The following is a 16,143-nucleotide window of genomic DNA, read 5'->3' as shown; positions in this document are numbered from 1 at the left end:
CTCCCTCAACAAGCCCCTCTGCTCGAGAGTTAATTACTCCCCACCTCCTTGGCTAGAATACAGCAAGATGGGTGAATCATGCATGCAAAGTGCCTGAGATCCCCAGATGAAAGGGGCAGGCTGCACCTGGGCCCAGGGTTATTACCTTCCTAGAGGCGTGCCCCGCATTAGCTGGAAGGCAAGGGGCCCAGGCCAACCCCTCAGCCCAGCCCAGCACACTCTTGACTAGTGGGAAGATTTTGGTGACAGGCATCTGAAGAACACCAGGAGGTGGGAGACGGAGTTTGTGATGGGAGGGGATTGGATGATGCACCCGCCCCCCTACTGCCCCACACGGATAGATTCAGCTCCCTGCCCAGGTGATGGACAGCAAGCTCTTGTGCTATAGAAGGGCCTTTGACGCCAGCCCAGGCAGCAGGAACTCCCTACTCCCTTCTACGCCACCAGGCAGGCTTGTCGGCAGAGCTACAAGAAGAAGCAAAAGGAAGTGTCCCTTTGCAGTGTCATGGAAGGCAGCCCTGGAAGGGACTCTCTGAGTGTGTGTGAACCTCCCTCTCTCTGGGCCCTTCTCCCCGCAGCACCCACCCCACCAGGCCTGGAGTGTAATTGGCAGCTCTGGTCAGTGCCCAGGGCCAGCATAAATAGCAGGTCAGCTTCCTAGAGCAGCCCCAAATCGAGACACATCCTCCTCTCTTCTGCTTTTAATTCCTTGTGGCTAGCATGTTTATTTTGGGTGAGGAAAAAAAATCGGATGTTTATCCTTCGAGGAAATTATCGGCTTGCTTTCCTTCCCTTTCCCCCCCACCTCCTTTTGTTTCCCCTGGTGTTTTGGGCTTTTAGTTCAGCTGCCAGAGAGACCCCCACCCTCCTGGCCTCCAAACTTGAAAAAAGAACAAAACTAGCCCAGGCTCTAGGCTGAAGCCAGCCCTGTCAGATGTCCCTGGAAGCCACAAAGAAGGAGCTCCAGGAGGGGAAGCCTGGAGGCCAGGAGACCTTGGGGAAGCCCCCCCTGAGTCAGCTGTCTGCCTGCAGAAGGCTTTGGGCCTCTTGCCCCTTTTCTTTCACTGCCTCTTCCAGGAAGAAACAAAATGAGCATGTAGATAGCTTCGAGACTGCTAACAAAGCAGCTAAGAAAGGGAGTGTCAGAGACCCCTTTACAGGGATGAAGAGAATTGATAGAATTATCATCATCATCATCATTATCACATACCATTTGTTGAGTGCTATCTGCACACCAGGCACCGCGCCAAACGCCTGACATGTGGCATCTCAGTTAGTGCCTTCCTGCCCAGCTTTACAGCCTGCCAGGGCCTTCATACATATTCTCTCATCCAATTGTCACAACCATCGAATAATGTAGGTGTCATGATTCTCATCTTATAGATGAGGAAACTGACATTCTGATAAATTAATCTTAAGATAAGATAAGAACCTAATCCCTGTTCTGTAACTAGGAATGGTAGAATCTGGTGTTAACTCAAGCCTTCCCACTCTCAGTACTCACAGGTAAAGGGTACTCTAATTTTACTCTCCAGTTACATAAAATAAAGGCCAGACCTTCTATTTATTCAGAAGCCAGGCAGGACAAGAAGGAAGGCTGGAGGTTCCAAAAGAACTAAAAGGGAGTCTCCCCCACGTGTCTTCCCTGACCCCAACTTAAGCTATTCTAGACCAAGTACGATTTGTGGGGAGGGCCAGCTCCTGGACACTTGCAGCAATGGCCTGGCCCAGCTCAAGGCCATGACCACCCAACTCAACCTGCTCAAGGCAAATACCCCAACTGTTTACCACCCTCAATCCTTTGAATCCCCCCTCTCCCTCCCAGAACCTTGCCTGTGTAATAACTGCTAAAAAAGAGATGGAAAAGGATACATAGGAAGACTTCCTGGTGATGATGATTGGTGGTGGTGATGATGATGAAGATGATGATGATGATGATGATGATGATTGGTGGTGGTGATGATGATGAAGATGATGATGATGATGATGATGGTGGTGGTGGTGGTGGTGGTGATGGTGATGGTGATGACGGTGGTGGTGATGGTGATGATGATGATGATGGTGGTGGTGGTTATGATGGTGGTGGTGGTGGTGGTGATGGTGATGGTGGTGGTGATAATGGTGGTGGTGATGATGATGAAGATGATGATGATGATGGTGGTGGTGGTGGTGGTGGTGATGGTGATGGTGATGACAGTGGTGGTGATGGTGATGATGATGATGGTGGTGGTGGTGGTGGTGATGGTGAAGATGATGATGATTATGGTGATGATGGTGATGATGGTGATGGTGATGGTGGGTTCAAGCGTTAGGGCTGATCACCCATGGGATAAGAAGAAAGCTGGCTAGATGCGCGAGGTGGTAAATTTTTTAAAAATTTATTTAATTAATTAATTTATTTTTGGCTGCATTGGGTCTTCGTTGCTGCGTGCGGGCTTTCTCTACTTGCGGCAAGCAGGGGGCTACTCTTTGTTGCAGAGCACGGGCTCTAGACGTGCAGGCTTCAGTAGTTGTGGCACAGGGGCTTAGTTGCTCCGCGGCATGTGGGATCCTCCCAGACCAGGGATCAAACCCGTGTCCCCTGAATTGGCAGGCGGATTCTTAACCACTGCACCACCAGGGAAGTCCCAAGAGGTGGTAAAATTTAAAAAGCACAACTTTTCTTACTTAGCACACCTAAGATCACAGAGTCTCTACCACTTGATAGCTCTTTGACCTCAGGCAACTTACTCAACTGTTCTGGACCTGTGTTTCAACTGCAAAAACAAAACAGCATAATGGGGGGAAAAATGTAAATAAGTGACTTCCTTAAAGATCTGTTGCAATGGTTAAATGAGATGGCACGGAAGGCACCCGGCACAGTGCCTGGTATGCAGGCTGTTCAGTACATGTGTGTTTTCCTCTCCTTCCCTGCCTGCACCTCACCTGCTCTGCTCCCCAGCTTGGCTGGTGCAAGCAGTGAGGCCGAGGGTAATGGGAGCACTCACCCTCCCCAGACAAGAGTCCTTCCCAAGAGACCCATCCGAGTGTCAGCAGCCCCAGGGAAAGGGCCACCTGCCAAGGGAGCCTCTAGCCCCAGCCCAGCATGCCCCTCCCAAGCTCAGCAAAAAACTGGGAGGCTTGGATCAGAAAAGACAACCCAGTTCCTTAGCAACTAACAAGCACTTCCCTGTGAAGACAAAGACCCTTCACTCAGAATGCCCCCTTCCCCCCTTCCTCTCCAGGTATCTGATCTGTTTTCAGGAGTGGGGCTAGGGGCCGCCCACCACCCCTAGGAGGTCTGAGGGCCTTTAGCCCCACCCTCCCGGCTGTCCTGATATTACCTGCAATTACCCCATAGCACCTTTCATCCTGGCACTAATTAACTTTCCCATTACCCCCAGGAGCTGCTGGGAGACACACGAGGTGCACATACACACACACACGCGCACACACACACACACACCTGCATGCATACACATACACAAATCCACATAGTTCCCCTGCAGAGACCCTCGCTCCATTTTAGAGACCAGGAAACTAAGGTTAGAGAAAGAAGAAAATTCCTTGACGGTTCTCATCTGCCGCCTGGGTACTTGGAAGGAGAAATAGGAGCTGAAGAGGCTAGCTTGGGGAAAGGAGGGGACAGGGTCCCTGGCAGTCCTTGGGGGATGAGGGACCAGGAAGGAGAAAAACCTTTAGAGAGGACTGATGAAAACCATGCCAGGACTGAGGTCTTGGCTCTGAGTACCACCTTGGTACCCCCAAATGCAAGCCATCCTGCTTAACACAGAGAGGGCATTTCAGAGAGAAAAAAAGGAAACATTTCAGTCGAAAAGGCAAGGCAGAGAAACAGTCAGAAGGAGAAGGAAATAGGAAAGAAGGACATGGCCGGTTGGTCTGATGTAGCTGAAAGAACCACTGACCAGGAGTCAAGACCTGATTTTAGCACCAGGGCTACCACTCACTGCTGTGTGACCCTGGGCATGTCAGCTGCCGTCTCTGGGCCTCAGCTTTCTCATCTATAAAATAGTTTGGGATGGGTGTTCTCAGAGGCCCCCTCCAGCTGAATGTTCTACAGTTCTATATGGTTATTTGGGGGCATGGTAGAGAAAGCCACTACCACTGTCCCTTTGGCTGCGGGCATGGGGGGTGGGTGTGAGTGGAAGCCACCAGAACAGGGTAAAACGAGCATTCTTGGGACTAAGAATGAAAAACAGTCAAATGCATTTGGCTACAGGAGCCAGAAGACCCTACCAGGAGGTGAGGGAGGAGTTCGCAAATGTGGGGAGCTGGAGACCCTGGGATTTCAGGAGAACCTGTTCCCAGATTCAGCAGCCAGCGAGAGAACTTACCCTCCCCAGATGCAGGCCTGGGGAAACCATTCAGGGACCCTAGTAGAGGGAGGACGGAGGGGCACATGGGCACTCAGGCACAGAGGGTAGGAATATGACTCGAGAGCCTCCTGACCCGCCCTGAATGAGGGCAGGACACAGAAGTGCCCTCTTTATTCCTCAGGAGCTGGAGTCCACCCCACTGGCATAAGTCAGCTGTGCAGGAGGCAGAGGGCTCAAAGGAAAGAGGCTGAGCCTGTCAGAAAGGCAGGTGTAGCAGGGCCCTGAGTGCAACTTTCATTTCCAGTCTCGTGAAGTAAGCAGACAGTGGGCTCAGGGGGCTTCCTTTAGGGCCTGGGCAGAAGGGCGAGCCTAGGTAGTACCCAGAAGGAGTCCAAACACCTCCACCCACACCCACGCTCACACACAGTCACACAAACTCAGACGTCCCACGCTCACACTCACATACGCACTTGCGCACTCATTCACTCACACGCACATAGACACAGCTGGACGTGTATACTCAGGTCACCACAAGGCAACAGATTCTTTCTCTCCTTGCTGTGGCTGTGAAGCCAGCACCCAGTCAGCTCTTCCCCAGTATTGATGGAGGCTCGGATGAGAGCTAAGAATTGAAAGGACTACAAAAGAAACCTAGAAGGTCTCTACCCACCCACACCTCCCCGGGGAGGAAGCTGCATTCGCCCATGAGAACGCTGGTCACCCCTGTCCAGAGCTCGCCTGGCTTCCTTCCCCCATACCCCAAGAACCAGACCCTGCCGGTCCGCACGGATACAAACGTGCACACGCACACTTACACACACCTCTACTATACGCATCCTGCACACATACTGTAAATACACCAGCCCACACAAAATCACACGGTGTACGCACCCGCTAGACATTGCAGGGTTTCACCTCTGCCAGGCTCTTTCTAGACATCCATGCAAGCTGCATGGGTGTGCGTTGTCCAGCCCAGGCAGTGGCAAACGTCGGATTTGCATGCACACACAGTCTCCATGGATGCACGCCCACTTCATTCACAGCCCACAGCACACCGGCCCGCCAGTGACACGGGCACACCATCCTTTCAATTAAACTGAGGACCAGACCAGCCCTAACCCCACATCTCTCACTTTGCAGACTCCTGGTGCAGCAAGTGGATTTGTGGCGGCAGCGGTGGAGGTTGTGTGTGTGTGTGTGTGTGTGTGTGTGTGTGTGTGTACGCGCGCGCGCGTGCGCAGCACATGCAGTTTGAGGAGTGTTGGAGAGGGGTGAGGAGGAGGTTCTGGCAGAGGAGGGGAAGCAGGCCTTCCCCTGAAGTCCACAAGGAAGGCACTCAGACACACCCTCCTCCCAGCAGCCCTACCTCTGGGCCCTCGCCTGCTGCCAGGCCAGGGAAAGGAGAAGCTAAAAATGTGGCCAGTCTGACTTGCTAAATTGGTCTTCGGTGGAGAAGGGGAAACGCGTCAGTTCCCTGGGGAAGTGGCCGAGCCCAGGGTGGCCACAGGCCCCTGGGCTTCTACTCCGATGGAAAAAAAAGTTGCTCAAATAGATCTGACGCTTTGTTTTCGAACCCAAAATACCCTGTGGCGGCTGACGGAAGTGTGACCGCGGGAGGGAAGTGGGGCAAGAGGGAAGGTTAGCTCGAGTTTCCACTGCAGCAACTTTTTCTTTCATTTGGGGTCTAGAAAGCTCTCCTGCCCATCCAAGAGAGGGTTTGTGTGAGAGGCAGCGCAGCTCTGAGATTTGGGGCTGGGGTAGCCACAGCCATAGTCACCCTTGGCCCGCTGACACCTCTTCCCCAGAGGCCTCTGAAGAGTCCTCAGACACTGTCAGAGTTTTCTCTCAGGCCACCTGGTGGCAGGCAGGAAAGCCTGTCTAGGGAAGAGGGGCTGTTCCAGGGGCAAGGGGCCAAGTCACAGGTGACTTTGCCTTCAGAGACCTGACTTTCCTTAGTGAACTGTGATGTAATTTTTTTGACAAAGATCTTATTTACGTAAAAATTTTCAAAGAGCATCCAATAAATTAGCTGGACTAACAGCACAGACCCACATCTTCTGATTCAGTACTTTAGTCAGTGGCACTAATGCTAGCTCCAAATGCAAGGATTGGGGAAGAATGACTACATACAACAGGATCTCAACGTGCACTCCCCATCACTCTCTCTCCCCTTATCCTCATTTCTTTTTTCTCATATCACTTACCACCACCTCGTAGGTACCTTCTTATTCCCCATCCTCACCCGGAGCCCTCATTAGGCCTTGAGTCTCCCCACAGACTCTTTTCGTCACAGCCGTATTTCCAGTGCCAGACACACAGTAGGTGCACAAGTGAAAACTGTCAAATGTTGAAGACGATCAGGTGCAGGGGCAGTCAGCAAACAGTTCTCTTGCCTCATGAGGACTTGTTAATTCAAAAATGCTGAGTCCTGCGATACCCGAGACGCTAGCGGTAGGTGGGGATGGGGCGGGTTGAGAGGGGGCCCTATCGTGGGAATACGATGCAAAATCAGAAGTGGCTCCTGCCCTTCTAGAACTTGGGGCAGGAGGATGGGAGGCAGGCATCCATCAAAGGATTACACAGATAAATGTAAAAAGGTACGTAGGACCACGGCAAACTAGGAGTGGTGTTCGGTGCCTCACCTGGACCAGGGGTATCAGAGGAAAGCCTTTTCTGGTTGGGTGGTGACTGAACTGAAGGAAGAATGCCCTCGGGGACATCGTGGTCCAGAGAAAAAGTCACACTAGATGCAGGATGGTGTTGGGGCCGCGCAGGTGGTTGGAACCGGTGGCCAGGGAGGCGGAGCGGCGCCGCCCGCGGCCGGGGCCTGCCGACCCGGGCTGCAGTTAGAGGCGGCCGCGCGCCCTCGGTCCCTGGGTGATATTTACGGACTCTTAATGACGGCAGGGTAATCACCTTAATGAAAAACTCCCTCCGGGCGATGAGGAAACCGGGAGGCATTTCGGAGGCGACGGTGACTCAGGCTGAGTGTGCCGCGCGCGGCCTGGCCACTGGACACGAAGGACTAGCGAGTCCCCTCCCCTGCTCCGCGCGCCCCTCCAGCGCCGCCCCCGGAGCACGGGGAGCCGAGGCCCCGGCAGGCTCTCCGTCGGCCAAGCCACGGGCAAAGCCGATCGCCCACTGCCACGCTCGCCAGGCCCGAGGCTGAGACTTCTTTCTCTGCTCCGGGGCGGGTCTCCGGCGCCCCCTCCCCACTCACGACCTCGGCTCCCCAGCTGCCTGGCTTTGGGAGGGGTCTGCGCTCTGCACTGCTCACCGGCACCCCTGCAGACGCCGGGCTCTGCTGGCCTTTGCATCCACTCTCCTAACGGCCCTTCCTCCGCCAGTGCCTCAGTTTCCCCGACTGAGTAGCAACAGCTCAAGATTCTCCACACCACCTCCACCCTGCCCCCGGGTGGCGGGAGTATTAATTACAGCTTGTTCCTGGCTTTGAAGATGAAAAATGCCAAGGATCATTGCCACTCAATTAACGGGGCTATTACCACTTAAGTTCATGTTTGATGACTCCTACCCCACCCCCAATTTGGGGTCCATGTTGCCTTGGACTCCCCGAGTCCTGCTTTCTCCTGGAGTTCACACCTGGAGTTAGCCCCCTTTCCTGCTCCTGCATCCCAAACCCGACCTGGTAGAGCGTCTGGCACATTCGTTCTCCCACAAATACTGATGGAGCACCCACCAGCCCCTCCATAAGCCGGGTTCTAGCTGGGGATACAGCAGTGCAGGTCCAGACCCAGGCCTTTGCCTTCCTGGAGCCTGCATTCTAGTAGATGCCCAAATGTCTGCTGGCATCTCACAGATCCAGCCTCAGTGCTATCTCCCTTCTCTCCCTCTAGGATTCCTCACTCATCCACAGGCAAACCATAATCAGGCCAGAGAAGTCCTGGAAGGACAGTGCCAATGGGCTCTAGGTAGTTTCAGAGATGAAAATAAATAAATAAAGTTAACATGAAAATGAGGGGGGAAAGCACAGCTCCTTACACTGAATACCCCCTGCCCTTGTCTCCCCCTTCCCTCCCCTCCTCATACCTCCCCTCCTCACTTATGGGTCTTAGCCCATCCTCAAGGCCTTGATCCACACCACCCCTCCCAATCAGGCTTTCGCCTGTCCCTGAACATGTCCTCTTGCAAGTCCTTCCCCCTCTGAACTTCCTGCCTGCACTTCCTTTCAGAACTGATCATGTCTTGTGTGTGATGGCTTCTACCTCAGCCTCATTCCTCACTTCCCTTTAAATCACCTGCTCCCTGACAGACCGCAGGATCCCAGCCTCAAGTCTGATTCCCTCCACAGGAAGTGTGCCCTGGATGTTTGTCTCATTGAAACAAGAGAGCTAAGTCGCAGACCCAGGAGCCTCCCCCTCCGCCCCAGTGGGGAGTGAATTTTGGTGGACAAGGGGCCCCCATCCTGTATAGTGGGTGCTGGGTGGTAGAAATGCAAGGACAAAGTGGGAAGGTCACAGTCTATCCTGCGCTCCTCAAATCGGCCATGTTTCAGAATTACCCATGTGGACACTTGGGTCAACAACCTCTTATGGAGCACCTGCTGGGGACAGGCAGGGGGGAGTGCTGGGGAGACAGAGGAATACCACTCAGTCCCTGTCCCCAGGGAGCCCGGGTACCATCTCTTGTCATCCAGTAACTTTCTTGGCGCTCTGGGGCCAAATAATTCTGAATAGCCCAAATAATTCTGCAAAAAGAGAAAGAAGGAGGGAGAGAGAGAAATCTATCATGTCCCTTCTCCTTTGCCCATCTGCCCTGAGCCCTGGCAGAAAAGCTCATGCCATCAGTCAGGCTGACGGGCAGACTTCCATTGGGTTCCAGCTGGCCAGTATTGTTCAGCCCTCAGAGTGATGGGATGGGCCAAGGGCAGTGTTTGTTAGCTCTTTACTCCAGTGGTTGTAAAGAGTCTCATTTTCTAGCAGAGCTATGGCATAACGAAAGTCAGGAAGCCCTGCCTAGGCCTTCTGGTGAAAGAGGATGCTGACACGACTGAGGACCTCAAATTCTGGGCCCAAAAGAGTCATTAACTGCTTTTCCCCACATCCCAGGTTTTTTGACTGCATAGAACAGCAAAGAAGAAGCCAAAGGTCGGCCCCCAACTCCTCACCTTGGTGGATGAGGCAAAGGGCCCACTTGTTTTAGGCTGAGGAGGGTCCTGAGACTGGGAGCTAAGAGACACAAGGATCTAGAGACCACAGCTCTGTCTGACTCCCCAAAGGTTTTCCTTCCAGGGCAGGGAGGAGAGGAACCTGCCAGCCTCTTGGATCCTCGACCTGTCCCATGGGCGAAGCCTGTAGCCATCAGGAGGCCGGCTGCGTGGCGAGCAGTGGGGGGGAAATCCGCTCTCCTCTCTGCTCTCACCTCTCTCTCCCTCCTTTTCTCTCTCTCACTCCCTCTTTGCTCCCCCTGACTGCCTCCCCAACGGCCCCCCACCTCACACCTTTTCTGGTTCATTTCAGATGACAAAGTTCCTCTTTCTAAAAAGCCTCATCCCCAAGAGTCTTCTCTGCAGAGACACCATCCCTCCCAGCTGAGAAGGGGGCTGTCCCACGGTGGGCCCCAGGGGCAATGACAGGCCCCCCGAGCACATGACTCCACTTACCCTCCAGGCACCGCTGAACTAAGACAGCAAAGTTCCCATTACAAGCCCTCATGCCCTGACCCATCCCTCCTCCTCCTCAAGGGTCCCAGAAGCCCAAACTTGACTGGGAACACTAACACGTCTCCTCCCAACCCTTTCTGCAATAGAATCCAAAACTCATGTATCAAAGGGAGCTGGGAGGAATTTAGTGGTAGATTATCCAGTCCAGTCCCACCAGAAGCCCAGGAACCAGAGGGTGGCCCAAAGTTACACAGATAATTAACGGTGGAACCCAGAAGTCCTGAATCCCAGGCCAGGGCCTGTTCTTCCCATTTACCCGTACAGCACGCTTTTTCCAAGTCTTGCCTTCTATCTAAGACCTGCCTTCTCTCCCTGTCCCAGCCCAGCCCAGCCCTGAACTCTCAACCTCTGAACCCCCATGGCAGTTACTCACTGCCTTGGACTTGTATCTGAGGAGGGGTCTCCACCTCACCGGCCAGCAAATGTTACTTTGTAACAAGACTTTCTCCCTTTGGTCACCAGGTTCTCCCTCAAATTGCTTGACGAGTAATCCAAAACACCCAGATTCAACATGATTATAATGAGTCCGTTTGAATGTAGGCACAAGCAGATGTTTCAAATGGAAGCGTGTGATTGGCTTGGCGAGGAGCCTGTGACCTCTGTGACAACCTAGGGCAGTGGGCCCTTTGCTCAGAGTGGCACAGATGCTATTCCACCTACCGGGAGCCCTGGTAGAAATGCTGCCCCTCCCTGACCTCCCTGTGAGCTGTACCCCCTACCCTCCCCTGGGCAGGGGCTCCTCCCTTACCTGCATGCTGGGTCCCAGGGCTGCTGGGAAGCAGATCCAGCTAGTCTTTCTTCTATTCATTGCCTTCTCCACAGTTTTTATGCCTCTCCTTCCTCTTACCCACACCTGCCATCTCCTTTCTTTTCCCTAACAGCCAGAATGGGGACAAAGGCTGGAATTAAGAGCAGCAGCTTCGGAGTCACAAGGCCCTGAGTTCAAATCTCAGCTCAGCCACTTCCTGGCCAAGGGTCCTCCAACTAACTACTCAGACTCTTTCCAACACCTTAGATCTTTCATTTAAAAAACAAAACAAAACAAAAACCTATCGGGGGGCAGCCCTAAAAGCTTCCTCACAGGATTGTTGTAAAAAATGAAGAAGGGGCTTCCCTGGTGGCGCAGTGGTTGAGAGTCCGCCTGCCGATGGAGGGGACGCGGGTTCGTGCCCCGGTCCGGGAGGATCCCACATGCCGCGGAGCGGCTGGGCCCGTGAGCCACGGCTGCTGAGCCTGCGCGTCCGGAGCCTGTGCTCCGCAACGGGAGAGGCCACGACAGTGAGAGGCCCGCGTACCGCAAAAAAAAAAAAAAAAAAAAATGAAGAAGATGCTGTATCTCCACAGGCCCCAATCTTTTGTGGGTACAGAAGGTCCGCGAGCCCAAAGCCTCCAGCAGTCCCCACGCAATGCTCTTAACTGGAACCACCACCCCCAAAGTCGTCGTGGCTGCCAAGTTCCTTCCACGAGCTTCTAGGCCAAACCCACCTCACCTCAGAGCTGTCTTGTCATTATCGAAGGAATGGCAATGACCTCTAGAATGCCAGGGAGGGCTGGCCAGAGAGATTCCACCAACGACCTGTCCATCTCCTGTGGGACACCCAAAATGGAAAGCAACTGAAAGCCCTTGAGGGAGCTGTCATTCAGGAGCAATCCCACCAGGGTGGGCCCTCTACATGGGTGCTTGGTGTGACTTGAGGAACCCCAGATGCTCTCTGCACCCCAAAACTCCTACTCCTTGTCACTGGGCCTCACATCCCACCATTAGACCTCAGCCCACCAGCATATATGTGTTCCTACCATTTTCCAGGCACCATGCTTAACGGTAGGCTTAATTCCTTTAGGTTATATATGACCCTCTACTAAGCATTTTCTGTTAAAAAGGCAAATACTCGCTGAGATGGGTAATGCATTAAGTCGCCAGCACCCCAGTTTGAATTAATTGGGGGCTTCTTTTCCTGTAAGACAGCAGAGAAGGACTGGATATCTTTAGCAAAAGGGAACTCAAGTTCAGAGGGCAGAGGTGACTAAGGAGCAAGAGCATCAACCTGGTCTTTTCCTGTGGTGGGTTGGTAGAGCACGTCCCCTCCTTCCTCTACCCTTTCACCAAGACAAACACACCCATTGCCCCCAGAGGTAAGCAGTGGGGGCTGGGCAGCCTTGGCTCTGCTGCAGAGGGGCGGGGCCTGCCCTTCACCATCTCCAGGGTAAGGACGCCCTGAACCAGTGCCTACTCACTCCCCAACAAGTCCAGGGCCTGCAGTTCAGGTAATCTCACCCAAGCCCACCAGTAAAAGTAAGATCTCACCCTCAGCCCCTGTTCAGGAGGGAGAGAGGAAAGAAAGAGAGAGGGAAGGAAAAAAGCTTTTTTCTATGCTGAATTCAAGACTTGGCCAGCAGAAGGGAGAATGCTGTTAGTCTACAAGGGGCCACTCCAAACTCCCCACCCCTACTCCATACCCAGAGTTGTCCCCTCCCGCCACGGAACCCTGGCCTCCATCTGCCACCATCATCCAGGTTGACAGGGGACACCTGTGCGGGCTGCAACCCAACCAGCAGCCAGGCAGTGAGGACCTATGCTTGTAGAGGCAGGCCTTCCGCAGCATGGCTCCTTCCAGGGCAGAGGAGGGGAGGAAGGGCACCTGAGTCCCCCACCCCACCTTGGAGCCATAACCACCCTCCATAAAAAGTCGAGAAGGATGCTCCAGAGTGCTAAAGAGCAACTGAGTGACTTCTTGGTATCCTACTTTATGTCACCACCAGCTATTGAGGGCCCTCTGCTCTTGCACAGTGGGGACCATTCCTTAACCATCTCTACGATGACACAGTGCCCAGCAGGTACCCGGCACACAAATAGGACTTCTTGTATATGATCACACTGATATGGGATGGAGTGCCATACCTGGCCCTTTTTACTCCCTATATCAACTGCACTCACACCTAAGACACACAAGGGGAAAGGGCTTTTCAGTCACACGGTAGGGTTGGGGAAAATATATAGTTTACCAATAATAATTGCCATTTACTGAGTGCTGGCTAGGGGCCTGGCAAAAGTACTCCATGAGGATTATCAAATTTAATTCTTCCTAAGGGATAGGTACTATTATTATCCTAATTTACAGACAAGAAAACTGAGGCCAAGAAAGAGATTCAGAAATTTGCCCAACATCACACTGAAGTTTGAATGAATACTTATTTGAATTGAAGGCTCCCGTTCTAGGTCATGGACATGTAGGAAGGAGGGGGCAGACAACTTGCCCAAAAAGACTCCTATCCATTCTCACCAACAGGCATAAAGGCTTGGAGCAGGCCTGCAAAACCCTGCTGCTTGTTCTGCTTGGATGCAACAGGTCCAGCTCTCCTAAAAGTGTTTTCAGGTCATCTCTGGAATGGCTACACTCCTCCACGGTCTTTGGGGCCCTGGAAGCTTTCAAGGATCCGAAATGCTCCCTGCCTCTGCCTTTCCTATCAAACAGGACTGGGGCTTGCAGCTCCTCAATCTCCTCCTCTCCAGGGAGAGGTCTCAACAGGTGGGAGGGGGGTGCATCACGGTAGGGTCCTCCAGAGTTGAGCTGGGCGGCCGGGAGGGCTCTCAGTTCCTCCCCGCCACCCCCGCAGGCTGAGCCGTGCCTCGCGCCGGGCAACATGGGCACTGCAGTCGCTATTGGGGCCTGCGCCTCGCCTAAAGGCCGCGGACCTCACGGCGTCTCTTGGTCCTGGGCCGGAACCCGCAGAGACCCTCCGGGTGCACTCGCAGCAGGAAGCGCCGCGGAGGGGCCAGGACTGGGACCGGAGCGGCCGAAGCTCTCTGGTGGCCGCGGCTGCCCCCCTCTCCCCCCAGCTGCCAAGCTCCATGGCCAGAGGCCGGAGCCGCTGGCTAATTTTTCACGCCCCCCAGACCGCCTCCCTAGGTGACGCTACAGCCTGTGCGGTTCCTTTAAAGGCTGCGGGTTCCGTTCTTCTTTCCTTTTCCACTGGATGCCAAAATATGCAAATCCGGGGACCGGAATCAGCAGCCAAATAGAGAAGGAGAAGGGGCGCGGCCGGCGCGTCACCGGATCCGCTCCTTGTATGGCTCTTCCCGGCTTGGCCCGCCGCCCCGCGACCCTCCCTGCAGCCGCCAGGGCCCCTCCCGCGCCCAGCCTGGCTCACACTGCCGCCCACGCCCCCGGGCCGGCCAATCGCCCCCCCTTGGGAGGGAGCCGGGGGCGGGAGGCGCTGCATGCCCTGATTCCGGCCGGAGCTGGGGACCGCTGCAGAGCGCTCCCTCCCCGCGCCGCGCGGGCGGAGGAGAGCCCAGGGGCGCAGAGCCTCCCCGGTATAGATGTGGGTAGCCTGGCGGGAGCGGCAGCAGGGGCGGGGGAGAGGGGGCCCGCGGCGGCGGGAATCCCTCCTTTCCTAAGAACCAGAGGAGATCCGGGGGAGGCCGGGCCCTCCCACCCCTAGTTCTCCACCGAGTGAAGTGGAGGGGAGGAGAGAGAGGTTGTCATCCACCCCCACGACGATGTGCAGCTCGGGAGTTCCTCCCACGCGTCCCCGGCCCGCGTGGCCCTCCCACGGAGTGAGGCCCGGGGATCCTCTCCTCCTCCTTGTCAATACTCCCACTCCCCCTGAGAAATGCACGTTCCCCCAACCCCGACTCCCCAGCGAGGAACGCGGGATCCACCGCGCCCACACGGCCAACGAGGAGGGACTCCTCCCATGCTGAGCCGGTGTGATCCGGGGTCGCTCCCCCACGCCCCCCTCCTCTCCTCCCCCTCGCCCGCGGCCCGGCCGCGCGCGCTCCGAAAACAGGCCTCGGGGAACAGAACCGCCCCCGGGATCTGCTGCCTCTCCGGGAGGTGACAGCGCTCGGGGTCGGCAAACAGGCAGCCCCTGACTGCGGGGCGCCGGCAGTCAGCAATGGGGACAGCCCTGTGGAAGGCGAGGGGGAGGGTAGAGAGCAGGGGAGGTCGCCGTGGTGGCTCAGAGACTGTGGTACGGCAGGCTCCTGCCGCAACTCAGCGGCGGGCCCTTCGCAGGCGGCAAGAGACAGCGACTGCGCCTGGGCCTGCTGGGCCCTCCTGCCATCCCGTGGCCAAAGGGGTGCTTTGGAACCATTGGAGAATTTATGGAGGGTTTAGTGCACGTGTTCCCTATCCCCTCAACTTCATTCCTTCTCCTTCGCCACCAAAACTGCACATCCTCGACCCCCAAGGTGAGGCGTTCTCGCCTCCCGCGCAGCCGCTATGCAGCTACGAATCTCCCAGCCGCTGAGCTCCGCCGGGTTTCAGCACAGGGTCAGGGGCCCAGGGAGCAGCAGGGCTGTGGGCGGCGCATCGGAGGGAGGGCGGCACAGAAGTTCCCGGGACACTGGACCAGAGATTCCTGACCCGCTGGAATCCTCCTCAGAGGGACTTTGTCCCAGTCCCAGGCAGGATCCTGGACGCGAGGGGAGCGGCCGGGGCGGGGTCGGAGCGCACACCTTCCGGGTTCCCCAGAAGTTCCCAGGCTGCAAAGGGACCCCGCCGAGTGTTTTCAATTCTCTTTCTTCCTGCTGGGGGGCTGTTAGAGGCCACTCGCGAACGACCCCACCCCACGGCCCCCTGTCCTACAGGCGCTCTCTCCTAGTGCAGACATCAAATCAACACACAGGCGGTTATTGCTCTTTCACCCCCGCGCTGCGTGCTTTAGGCCGCACGTTCAGTTACACCCCTCTTTCCTCTCTCCTCTCGAATTTTCTTTCCTTCTTCTCTTCTATTTCTCTCTTTCTCTCTCTCTTTTTTAAGATCCGCGAGCGGTGCGGGCGCCGCACGTTGGCTGCGGCCCGCTTCCTGCTTTCTAATGTTCCATTGTGAGGAGCTTCCATTGTGACGTCGCGCCCCTTCGGCTGGGCTTTGTCTGTCCATATATGGGCAGCTACGTCACGGAGCTTTCCCGGGGCTCAGATAAATAGGCTGGTGGAGTTCCCTGGCTGGGAGCTTTTGGGCAGCAGTGAGCTTGCTAGGAAGCTGCGGGGCTGGTGGTGGTGGCAGCAGCGGCAGAGGCGGCGGCGGCGGCGGTGGCGGCAGTGGCGGCGGCGGTGGCGGTGGCGGATCGGGGGGCGGGGGGGCCGCGGGCGCGCGTCTGTTTGTGATATCAATACTGAGGCCGCGTGCGGCCCCCTTGGGC

Source organism: Physeter macrocephalus, unplaced genomic scaffold, assembly GCF_002837175.3.
Source record: "Physeter macrocephalus isolate SW-GA unplaced genomic scaffold, ASM283717v5 random_200, whole genome shotgun sequence".
NCBI classification, from domain to species: Eukaryota; Metazoa; Chordata; class Mammalia; order Artiodactyla; family Physeteridae; genus Physeter; species Physeter macrocephalus.
This window is presented reverse-complemented; position numbering follows the sequence as displayed.